This window comes from Psammomys obesus, unplaced genomic scaffold (assembly GCF_907164565.1).
Source record: "Psammomys obesus unplaced genomic scaffold, mPsaObe1.curated_primary_1811, whole genome shotgun sequence".
Taxonomy (NCBI): domain Eukaryota; kingdom Metazoa; phylum Chordata; class Mammalia; order Rodentia; family Muridae; genus Psammomys; species Psammomys obesus.
Window position 1 is genome coordinate 1036 of NW_026594692.1, and position 11803 is coordinate 12838.

The 11803-nt window shown below is 44.0% G+C and overlaps 1 pseudogene; it reads left to right on the forward strand.

Annotated features, from left to right (window-relative positions):
* The first annotated feature begins 2541 nt into the window (after positions 1-2541).
* On the forward strand, positions 2542-3444 carry LOC129685619 (40S ribosomal protein SA-like; annotated as a pseudogene).
* Positions 3445-11803: the final 8359 nt, after the last annotated feature.

Genomic DNA, 11803 nt, shown 5'->3' on the forward strand with positions numbered 1-11803 from the left:
CAAACACACACACAAACACACACACAAATAAAAACTGCTCAGCCTGTTTAGTATTACTTGATGTATATGTTTTCAGGGCTGACCATTTGGTATTAGATAACCAATTTGGGGGGTCATCTCTGAGGAGGACTCTTTCTCCTGCTCTCAGCATTCCATACTTGCTTGTAGTTCTTTGTCTGTGCATAGGATCCAGTGAGATTTCCCCTTCCCACAGTATCGGTGTTACACTTTTTTGGGTCTTGTTTAGGAAGCCATGTTGTTGCAGTATCCAGGGTGAGCTTCCGTGTCATTTCTACAATGTCACAGCCTATTGCTTGATCGCTTGGCTTTTACCGTCTTCACTTCTCCTCTTCTGCCATGTTCCTTGAACCTTAAGTACAGGAGTTACGTTTCGATGTATCAGTTATGGCTAGGCACCCTGTAATCACTGTTCTCTGTACTGTGACTGGTTGTGGTTTTCTGTAATGGTCTCCTGTTGTAAAGAGAAGATATTTTTCTGGATGAGGAGTGAGAGTTGCACTGTCTATGAATATAAGGATGATGTTTAAAGCGGGGTATGGTGGTACACACCTGTGATCCCAGCACTCAGGGAGGCAGAGGCAGGTGGATCTTCATGAATTTGAGGCCAGCCTTGTCTATACAGTGAGTCCAGGACAGCCAAGGCTACACAGAGAAACCCTGTCTTGAGGGAAAAAAAAAAAGCTTGGAGGATTGATATTTAGAACACAGTTAGGATTATACTGGTTTAGTGAAGTGGCAGTATAAGGTTCTCCTCTAAGATCCATGACTTCATTAGCCCTGGATAGTTACATTTCCAGTACCAGGCATGGTTTTTCTCTCGTTGATTGAGTTGTAAGACCAGTTAGAGAGCTGTTGGTTACCATCAGGATATGAGTGCCACAACCACACCTGCAGGGTTATCATGTGATTATGGTCATTGTAGTTCTTAGGCATTGCAGCTGGGTCGGACCTCTGGTTGCTGCCTTTCCTAGAAAGCTTGCACAGCATCTTCCAATACTATAAGAGCCAATCTTCAGGGAGGAGGCTTTCAGATCAGATCCAGCTCTGATCCTTTAGGTCTTAGATCTGAATTCCATGCTGTCTTCACAATTGGAACTTACCTTCAATCTCTGAGAGGCAACCAAATGATAGTCTCTTAGAGAACCCTGAGCAACAACTAAAAAGCTGGCTTCTCATGTCTGCTATTGAGGGTTTTGTTAGATAGTCTATGACTCTTGGGGTGAGTATTGCAGGCCCAAGTGGGATAGCCTAACACATACATGACAACTATTTTTTAACTTTAAAAAAATGTTTCTGTTTCTAAAGACAATGACATTTAGTTAGTAGTGAATTCTTGATGGTCTAAATGCCTCGTCTTCACCCTTTTCTCTCACTCTTCCAGCTGGAAAGTAAATCAGATCATGAGGAGTCAGCAGAACCTTGACTGGTTTGAGTAGCCTGTATGGAGCCATGTAGGTCTTGAGTAGTGGAGTGACATGGGAGACACGGTGTCTCCCTGGCTAAGGAGGGCAAGGTGAGGACACAAAGGACCAGGACTGAGAATCATCAAGATGGGAACAGAGGTAAGCAGACCATTAAACGCCTCTGGCCTCAGAGAGTCAGATATGAGCCATGGAGCCCTTCCAGGAGATGGAGAGGCCAGGGTGAAATGGGTGGCTCTGGCCTAAAAACCAGCATCTGCAGGGGGGTGGGGGGAAAGTACGGAGTGTTCCAAGTAGAAGGGAACAGTGAAGCAAAGCATGTGGTACTTCCCATAGAAAGGCCTTCTTCTGCAGATGCCCTGTTCCTGATGTTTTGAGGGTCCTAAGCCAGGTGTGGATAGCCTCCCAACCCTCCTTTCATGCTGTACCAGCTGCAGAATGAATACTCAGGCAAGGAGACATGGGCTGGAAGGGACCCAAAGGAAGCGGTCAGACTGAGAACTTTGCATTGACCTCAGCAGCTTTCCCATTTTGGTGAGGATGGAAAATACATAAATCATGACCTCAGAAGGCCTCCCACCTCTCACAGGATGCCAGGAAAACATTTATATCAGGCTTTGTAACAAACAAGGTCAAAATTGAATTTGGAATTCTTTAATCTGGGCTCTAGTTAATGTATATGCTTGTTGCTAAATTAAATACTTCCTGCTTGGAAAATATGAAACTCTTTCTGTTTGGACAAGTAGACTTATTTTTTTATTTTTATTTTTTCAAATCAAAGATTCAGATCTTGAGCATAAGCTCATGCCTATTGAAGAACACTTTTGGTTTCTGAGAGTAAAATGTCAAGGTCACACTATTGTAGTTTTGCTAAATTTAACCTTAATTTTTACCACCTCTTCATATCCAAATGCTCTAAAATAACTGTTTTTCTTTGGGAACACATGTAGCTGAAACTAATTGTCATGGAAGTGAAGTGGTCGATAGAGCCCCTTCTCTCAAAACAAATAGAATGGAATCGTTGAGCAACAAATCAAGAAACTCAGCCAAGCTTTCCACGCTGCCCGCTGCCCGGGGACAGTCCCTGTGGAGTTGTTCTTGATTCCCATCGTATCTTAAAGGGAAACTTACATAGATGAAGGAGGAGAGTGTCCTCAAATTCCTTGCCCCAGGAACCCACTTAAGAGGCACCAGCCCTGACTTCCAGATGGAGCAGTACATCTTCAAAAGGAAGAGTGATTGTTTCTCCATCATAAACCTGAAGAGGACCTGGCAGAAGCTGTTGCTTGCAGCTCAGGCTATCATTGCCATTGAGCACCTGCTGATGTCGGCATCATCTCCTCCTGGCCAGCAAGCTGTGCTGAAGTTCATTGCTACCACAGGAGGCAATCCCATTGCTGGATGCTTTCCACGTGGGACCTTTACTAAGCAGATCCAAGCAGCCTTCAGGGAGCCATGGCTACTAGTGGTGACTGATCCCAGGGCTGACCACCAGCCCCTCACAGAGGCCTCTTACTTCAACCTGCCACCATTGCTCTGCGCAACACAGATTCTCCTCTGTGCTCTGTGGACATTGCTATCCCATGCAACAACAAGGAGCTCACTCCTTGAGTCTGATGTGGCGGATGCTGGCCTAGGAAGTACTCCGAATACATGGCACTATCTTATTGAGCACCATGAGATATTATGTCTGGTTTTTACTTCAACAGGAACCCAGAGGAAACTGAGAAGGAGGAGCAGGCTTCTGCAGACAAGGCTGTGACCAAGGAGGAATTCCAGGGTGAATGGAATTGCCAGCTCCTGAGTTCATTGATACTCAGCCAGAGCTGGCTGACTAGTCTGATGCCCTCTGTATCCATCCAGCAGTTCCCTACTGAACACTGGCTTGTCCAGCCAGCCACTGAGGACTGGTCCGCAGCTCACACAGTACACATCACTAAGTGGGTTGAAGCCACTACTGAGTAGTCCTGAGCTGCTCTGAAGATACCTGAACAAAGGAGAAAAAAAGTGGAGGGGAAAAAAAAACCCAAAACAAAACAACTAAAATGTAAGAAAGTCGGTCAAACAAATGAACAGACAAAAACCATGTCAGCCCAAGTGAAATTGTAGGGGTATATGGAACTTTTCTTGACTTTGCCTGTGCCTTCTATTTATTGTTTAGTCTTATTTAGTTTGTATTTAGATGGCTGATTTTTGTGTCCCAAGATCAGGTTACAATCAGAACATGGGCATTGCCATGATTATTGTATAATCTCTTGTATCAATGTTGTATAAAGAATGCTCCCCAATTATCTCTAATTTGTTCATAAAAAGCAGAACGGCCAATCACTGGGCAGAGGAAGGCTGGACTTCCAATGGAAGCATGGACAGAAGAAAGAGAAGAAGGAAGAGGAGGGGGAGAGAGAGAAGGCATGAGGAGGAGTTCACCAGTAGAAAAGAAGCATCTCGGGCTGGCTGGTTCAACTCAGCTGTTTTGGCTCAAACTCCTTTCCCAGCTGACTTATTCAACCTGGCTTTTCTCTCGGCCTCTGAATTACTCTGGTTGGCCTCAAACTAACTCCAGCAACCTGCCCTAGTCTTCTGGCTCCTTTTCATTCTCTGGCTCATTCTGTCTTCACCTGTGTCTAGCTTGTTTTCTCTCTACAATCTATTATTGTCCCGGTAAATCTGACTTCTCTCTATCTGCTTTGTCCATTGAGTAGCTTCCCTTTCCTCTCTCTTCTTGTGAGAGTTGGGTGTATCCTTTCATTCTCTGATTCGTCACTGTTTCTGCCACTCAATTAGACATCAATGTCAAACAATGGGTGCTTCCTTCTACAAACTAACTTTACCTTTATTGCTTGAGATTAAATGCATGTACCACCACATCTGGACCTAAGCTTTTCTTTACCTGAAACGTGTTCTATTTCAAGCTAGCCTTGAGCTCACAGATCTGCTTGCCTGTCTCCTGGATTAAAGGCATGTTTGTATTCCAGCCAGATCACACAGACCTAGAAGGTGTTTGGATGTGCTCTCCTACCAGAATAACCACGTTCTGAATTAATATTCCTCTATATCCACATCTTAACAAAAACTTGTGAACTGTTGTGTTTAGGGTGGAAGCTGAGAAAACTCCTTTCAGAGACAGAAGCTTAGAATGTAAACTTTATTTTCTGCTCACACAGGGAGGCAGCCATTTTGGGATATGAACTGCATCCCTAAAGGGAGATTATATGACATTTTAAAGGATGGGAACAGGCATGGGGTGTGGGCTGTTGTTGCATTGACACAAGGGGTTAAGCAAGGGTTGACCGGGTCTTTCCAGGTCTCCTGGTTTCAGGACCCTTGGCTTGGTTCTTTGTAGTCATGTCTTCTTTTGGACATTGGCCTGGAATTTAGAGTGATAAGGGAACAAAGGAGTGGGCAAGCATTAGGTCAAGGCAGGCAACACATTTACAACTTGTGTGCCTTAACTTAGATGATGGATAATGGCAACTTGCCTCTTTACATCCTTTACTAGTTAACAAACATGAAAATACCTGAAGAAGCACAATAGCAGTTGGGTTCCAGGGCCTGGGAATATAAACTCAGTTTTGACCTTGCCAGAAAGATGGAACTTGTTCCTGAGATGGCCGGACCTAGGAAACTGCCCCTTCACAAATTATACAAGAAGACCAACTGTGCGCCTTTCTGAGAAAATCCATGGCAACTGTCTTTGAGTGCTCCAGATGCTGGATTCAGCAAACATATGAAAGCTGCTATTTGAAATATGTTGAAAAAAATTGAACAAAACCATGTTTAAAGAATTTAAGGAAAATATTATGAAAATGACTGGAGAAGTAGAAATATCAATAAAGAAATAAGAGTTTTGAAAAACCACATGGAAAAGTCTAGAGTTGAAATTTTTTTCATGGCAAAGAGAAACTCTGATTGAGAGGGGTCAGGAGCAGACTTGAAGTTCCTAAATTTTAGTGAGTTTTCAGGTAGATGAACTCTTACCCTGAAAAACAAAGAAGAAAGAGAAAAAAGTGGGAGGCTTGGAGTTTGTGGAGTAGATCAAGCCCACCAGCTGCAAACAATCTCAAGAAGAGACAGGGAGGGAGAAATGCCAAGACGCATTGGCGGAGCACTCCTCTTATTTGAATGAAAAGCATCAATTTGGGGTTCAGAAACCCAAAGCTGGGCTTTCTTTTTAGTCCTAGTAGCCACTAGTGCACTGGAAATGAGACATGACTGGCCACTGATCACATGTATCACATTGGCCCCCTGAAGAAAACTGATCTTTTTAAAAAGAAATTTGTTTTGGGGGAGGGCTCTATAATCTGAGTTTTTTTTTCTTTTCTGTTTAAAAATGCATCAGGCCAATGTATATAATAGTATGACATTACAGTGTTTTATATATATATGCTAGGTTGCTCTGCATAAAGCAAAGCATTTGCTTTAATTGAAAATAAAAGAGTCCTCATAAACTCCAAGTGGAAAAGCACAAAGAAGTCTTCACCTGATTGCATCACATCGTGAAGAACAAAAAGTAAAGCAAAAAGTTGAAAACGGGAAAGAACCATCTGTAGAGAAGCAACAGTTAAAAACCCTGCATGGCATCTCAAAGTATCCAAATAAATTTATATCCAGCAAAACTAACATCCAAACATGTTGTCAGATAAATAAGGAATGTCATACTACTTTTGCTAATAGTCCTGACTTAACCTACCACTAAAAAATCTGCTAAAAGAAGTCTTTCAGTGAGATAGTCAGCTTGCTGACAGTGTAACAGAGCATGTGAAGTGATCAGCTTACATGAGAAAAGGTGTTGTGGGGTAGCAATTTCCTGTAGGTCTGCCATGACCATTGGCCATCAGGGAGCAGAGGTTGCTGTGGTGATCTCGTAGTCACGGCAACAAGTAATGCATCGCAAAGCAGTAATAGCTAGGTCTATGCTGGGGGTGATGGGATATTATCACTGGGAACAGCTAGACCCTCCCTTGAGAGTCCAGCCATAGCCCCTCTCCTGCTGCCCCTCAGCTGCAGATGATCTTGGGGACCTCTGAAGTGGGAGGGGTGTGTGTGGAAAGTTAACTGAAGGAGGGTCCTAGCGGTGCAGGGTGGCTCAGTCGATAAAGTACTTGCTGTACAAGCATGAGGCCCTGAGTTCTGAACCCCAACATTCACAAGACATCTGGATATGGCAGTGCAAATCTGTGTGTGTAACACCGGGTCGCTGGTGAAAAGCAGAGCCTGGGGGCTACCGACGTGGCGAACGTTCCATGAGAGACCCTGCCTCAAAAAGTAAAGTGGAGAGTGATAGAAGAGGATGCCTGACATCAGCCTCTGGCCTCCATACATGCACGCATGCATGAACAAATGCCCATGCACATATGTGTGCACATACCACACACATGTGCGTGCAAAAAAAGGCACACAAAAAAGCCTCTCCCCCCCAATTCACAACTTGTGTGGTAAAAATTATAAAATGTGAGAAAATTAAAGACCTAAATAAATGGAGCACTGTTTTGTCTATGTGGATTTAAAAAGCACTGTTACCGAAAAGGTCCTTAGCTGGCAGAGGTACACCTGGAATCCTGGTGTTCAGAGGGCTGAATCATGAAGATGGGCATGAATTTGAGGCAAGCATGGGCTACACAGAGAGACCCTGTCTCAACCCAAAAGTGCAGCTCTCACTAAAATGTCCTGTAGATTTAACAGAGTCCTAATCACAATCCTACTGGCCAACAAATCCAAAGTGTATACGAAATATAAAGGACCCAGAATAATAGTTAAAGCATTTTTTTAAAAAAAAAAAAAAAAAACAAAACAAAACAGGAAAAGGCGTTTGGAAGACTCATTGTAGGCACGAAAGCACTACAGCTGCACGTGATGGTGCATGCTTCTAATTCCAGCACTCGGAAGGCAGAGGCAGGAGGAGTATATTGAGTTGTAAGCCTGCCCACGCTAAATAGTGAGTTCCAACCTGTATAACCTGCCAGGTGTAGAGGAAGACATTTTCTTAAAAATTTCTTCCCTCATAGAAACAGAAGGAGAGAAACTTGGAAGTGGAGTAATTGAGACAAAGGTGGTGTGAATGGAAAGCCGTGTAGCTTGATGGATCATGCATATAGGTAAGCAGAGTGACCAATTGACATCTTGGGCTGGCAAGATGGCTTAGAGCTTGACATCAAGATGAGCACCTGAGTTCAATCCCTGGTCTCACATGGTGGGAGGAGAGAGCCGACTCCCATGACTTCTCTGACTTCCAGCCTTGGCTGTCCTGGACTCACTTTGTAAACCAGGCTGGCCTTGAACTCATGGCAATCATCTCCCTCTGCCTCCCTGAATGCTGGGATTATAGGCATGTGCCACCATGCCCATCTAAAACTCTCCCTTTTTCAGAGCATGTTGTCACTATGTCATTGGAACTCATTCACATAGTGGATAAACTTGTTCCCAAGACTGCTATTTCCTGGCCACCTGATTGTCTCTTCCCGTAGCCTAACCATGTCCTAAGTGACAGTGGTCCAGCTCTTCGCCTGTTGCTCCTGGTAAATTTCACTGAACCTGATTGGGACTGAATACTTCCAGTCTTTTGATCTAGTTCTTTGACATATAAATTGACATCCTATCACCCTGTCATGGCTTATAAAGGAAGGAACACAGAGAGAAGTGAAAACGTTTTCCAGGATGTTTGCGAGCAGTCCATAGCTGGGACTCGTAAAAGGCAGCAGGCAACCACAGTAGCCAAAAAATGAGAGGGAAGTGTGGTTTTCTGAGCTTTGCTGAAGAGAAGGAATTTCTCTTGTGGGGCAACTTGCTTGGAAACAGAAAGAAGTACAGCCGAGACATGTGATTTTCATTAGCAGCTACAGTCTTTCAGACAGGGCACAGAAATAATTGGACACATTACTATTTTAATTGTAAGCCTTCAGCTTTTAAAGAACTGGCCAGTGGAAACCTACAAGCCACTACAAAGCTCCGTTTCAGAGTCCCTGGATTTCAGCCTGGCATGGCTTTCCTTCAGCAGCGCCATGGTCACAAGCCACAGTTGGTGCTGTTACAGACCTAAAGTTTTCACCCAGTCAGAGATGAGCCCATCTATTTCTCTGTGTGTCTTTGGCCTTGCCATTTCTCTCCCTGATTGTTACATTTTTCCTTTAGTACATAGAGACCTGTATATGTTCCCAAGCTATCCCCCAGCAAAGAAACTGGAGACAGAAGCCTCATGCTGAATGAAAGTAGAGTACAGAGGACACAGATATTTCAATTCCCAGAATGGCTCCCCAACCTGTCTAGAGTTTTAGGCTCACGATCAACCATGAATCTTGAGAAGTGCTCCAAATCAGGCCGTAGGCTCCCATGAAGGCCAGCAGCACAGCCAACAGTGAGACCCCGGAGATGAGCTTCACTGGCATCCAAAGCCCTCATTTTCTTCCAGCCAGTGGCAACAGACATGACGACAGCATAGTTCCACTCATCAACTACAGTAGCTTAGGGCATTGCCTTGGTCTTTTAGGGATCTTGACTCAGGTAAAACCATATCCGTGGCTTCAACATATGAAAGAATTTCAGAGTGAGCCAGGATGAAGTAGAGACGGAGTTTATTAAATGAAACAGGGCTGGTATAGAACCCTAGACACCCACGAGGTTCCTGTCTCTGGACTCCCTGAAGACAGCCTACACAAATCAGGAGCTGAGCTGGCTTGTCTTCAGAAACTGGGTAACATTGGAGCACAATCCATGTCACAGCCACCGTTTCCAGCATAAAATAAGAATTGGATGAAAGAGGAAAACGCTTCAGTGCCTTGCCTGGTTTGAGTCACCCCACACTCACGTCTTCCTCACACTCACTCTAGTTCCACAATTTAAAAAAAAAAGCCATCTGAGTCCATGTTCTGCTTTCATTTCTGCTGCTGTTGTTTGGGTTACAGTTCCAGATTACAGTCCATAATTTCAAGGAATTCAAGACAGGAACTCAGGCAGCCAGGCATACTACACCCACATTTGGGGAACAGAGAGAAACAAGCGCTTCCACGCTCTCTCCTCGCTTGCTCTTTGCCAGCTCTCTCCACTCTTCAAAAAGGATTTCTTATTTATGTGTTTTATGTATGTGAGTGCTCTATTTGCATGCCTGGGTGACAGAAGGCGGCGATGGATGGTGAGGGCCTCAGATCCCATTATGCTTGCTAGAGATTGAGCTCAGGGCTGCAGAACTGCTGAGCCATCTCTCCAGCCCCTCTCTTCACTCTTAGATAGTTCAGAGCCCAGCAAATGGAATGGTGCCCCCACATTTACGGTGGGTTTTCCTGCCCCAGTTAACAATCAAGATAACCTATAGGGCAACCTTATCTAGGCTGTTCCTCATTTAAACTTTCTTCTGGGTGACTGTGGGTTGTGGTAAGTTGATAATTAAAACTAAACACTACAGTATGGAAATAAAACATTGTTTAATTGATTCCTTTATGTAAATATGTAAATGCAAGTGTGACTCGTGCAAGGACACACACCTACACACATCAAGATGCAAACAATAAAGTGTTGCTAGGCAGTAAAACATTATACCAAAATCTAAGCTGTTGTTTTTGTTTGTTTGTTTGGTTGTTGTTGTTTTTTGCATTTATTTGGTGTGTATGCGTATGTAGGTCAGAAGACAATTTGTAGGAGTCAGCTCTCTCTTTTTACCATGTGGACACTGGGAATCAGACTCAGATTCCCAGACTTTGCTTCAAATGCCTTTACCCACTGAGCCACTGAGCCACCCCTTAAGTACCAAGATATGTCACATCAATAACACAGCAATTATACACTACAGAAAATGCACCAGTGAGGAACATCAAAGGGAGAGTACCTGGAAAGAATTTCCCAATTAGCCATGAAATGGAGAAGTTTCGGCAAACGGAGCAGCAGCAGCAAGTGTGGATGAGTGTGTGTCAGCAATGGCTGCAAATGGGTTGTCTTTGATGGAGGTAAGCTTGGCCAAAAACCTTCCTTTACAAAAAGGCATCTCATGCTTAAAAATGGTCCCCGAGTTCTATGTGTGAACCATCTAGAAAGTGTGTCTGTTGTTGCTTTTCCTTCTTTCAGACACAATTAACCTGGACATGTGAGGTTGAACATTCCCCATGTCTTGAAAGAGAAAATAAAACCAATGTGATAGAATCCCTTGTCTAGCATTTTCTCCCGCTCTTATACAGAGGGCACGTGACTGACATCCATCAATGCAGCCTTGTTGATGACCACAGGAGAGGAGATGCTAGTCTTTTTACTCTTCATGACAGCTCCTCTGACCCTGTGAGCCTTCAAGTCAGGAGAACCATGCTTGGATGGGCCAAAGGCTTGTCATCACTGGTTGGCAGTTGACAATTTGCCACCACACACACAGGGCCCATGGACTGTGACTGAATCTCTTTAGGAAGAAGGAAGAGACTCTGGTTTTTGCCCCTCCAACCAGATCTTAATGCACAGCCTGGCTGGGTATGGTGCAAAGCTGTCTCGGCTCTCCTTGCACCTTTCTCGTTGGACTTAGTATTTCTTTTCTTCGGAGCGGGTGTAATGGTTAGTTTTATTTATTGGGGATTTTTTTGTTATTGTTTTGTTTTTGTTTTTGAGAATGGGGCTCTATGTAGTCTTGACTGCCCTGTAACTCTATGTAGACCATGCTATCTTCTAACTCAAAAAGATCCACCCAATTCTGCCTCCCAAGTGCTGAGATTAAAGGTATATGCTGCCACAATTGGGTTAACGTTTAATTGTTTAATTGTTTAATTGTTAGCTGGACACAGCCCAGAACACTTGGGAAGAGTCCAAAGGAACAGTTGTCTGGATTGTGTTGGCCTGTGGCCTTAGCTGTGAAGGACTTTCTTAATTATTCTAATTAACACAGAAGAGACTGTTCACGGTGGTGGCAGCATTCCCTGGGTCCTGAGTCACATATAAGACAGCCCGGTGAGCAGTAGGCATGCGTGCATTTATTTCTCCCCGCTCTTGACTGTGGATATGATGTGACTTGTTTTAGATTTCTGACAGGTTGACTTACTTCTGTGATGGACTGTTACCTGAAATTGTGAGCTCGCATAAATCTCTAGGTTGCTTTTTGTCAGAGTATTTTTATCACAGCTATAGAAATGAAGCCGAAGCACAGGGACCCCTCTGCAGCTCTACAGAGATCAAATCCTTCCTCTCTTGGTTTTCCAGGTCCTACTGTTAACTTTGCTTCTCTGGCTTCTGGCCCAATCCATATGCCTAAAACCTGTCAATAAGCAATTTGGGAAGGATCTATGGTAGACAGTACCCTAAAGGTTTTCACAGCCCAATCTCTGGAACATGAGACTGTGCTAGTGTTATTTGTTGCTCTTCTTATTGCACTGGGGGGGGAAAAAAAGAAACAACTTAGG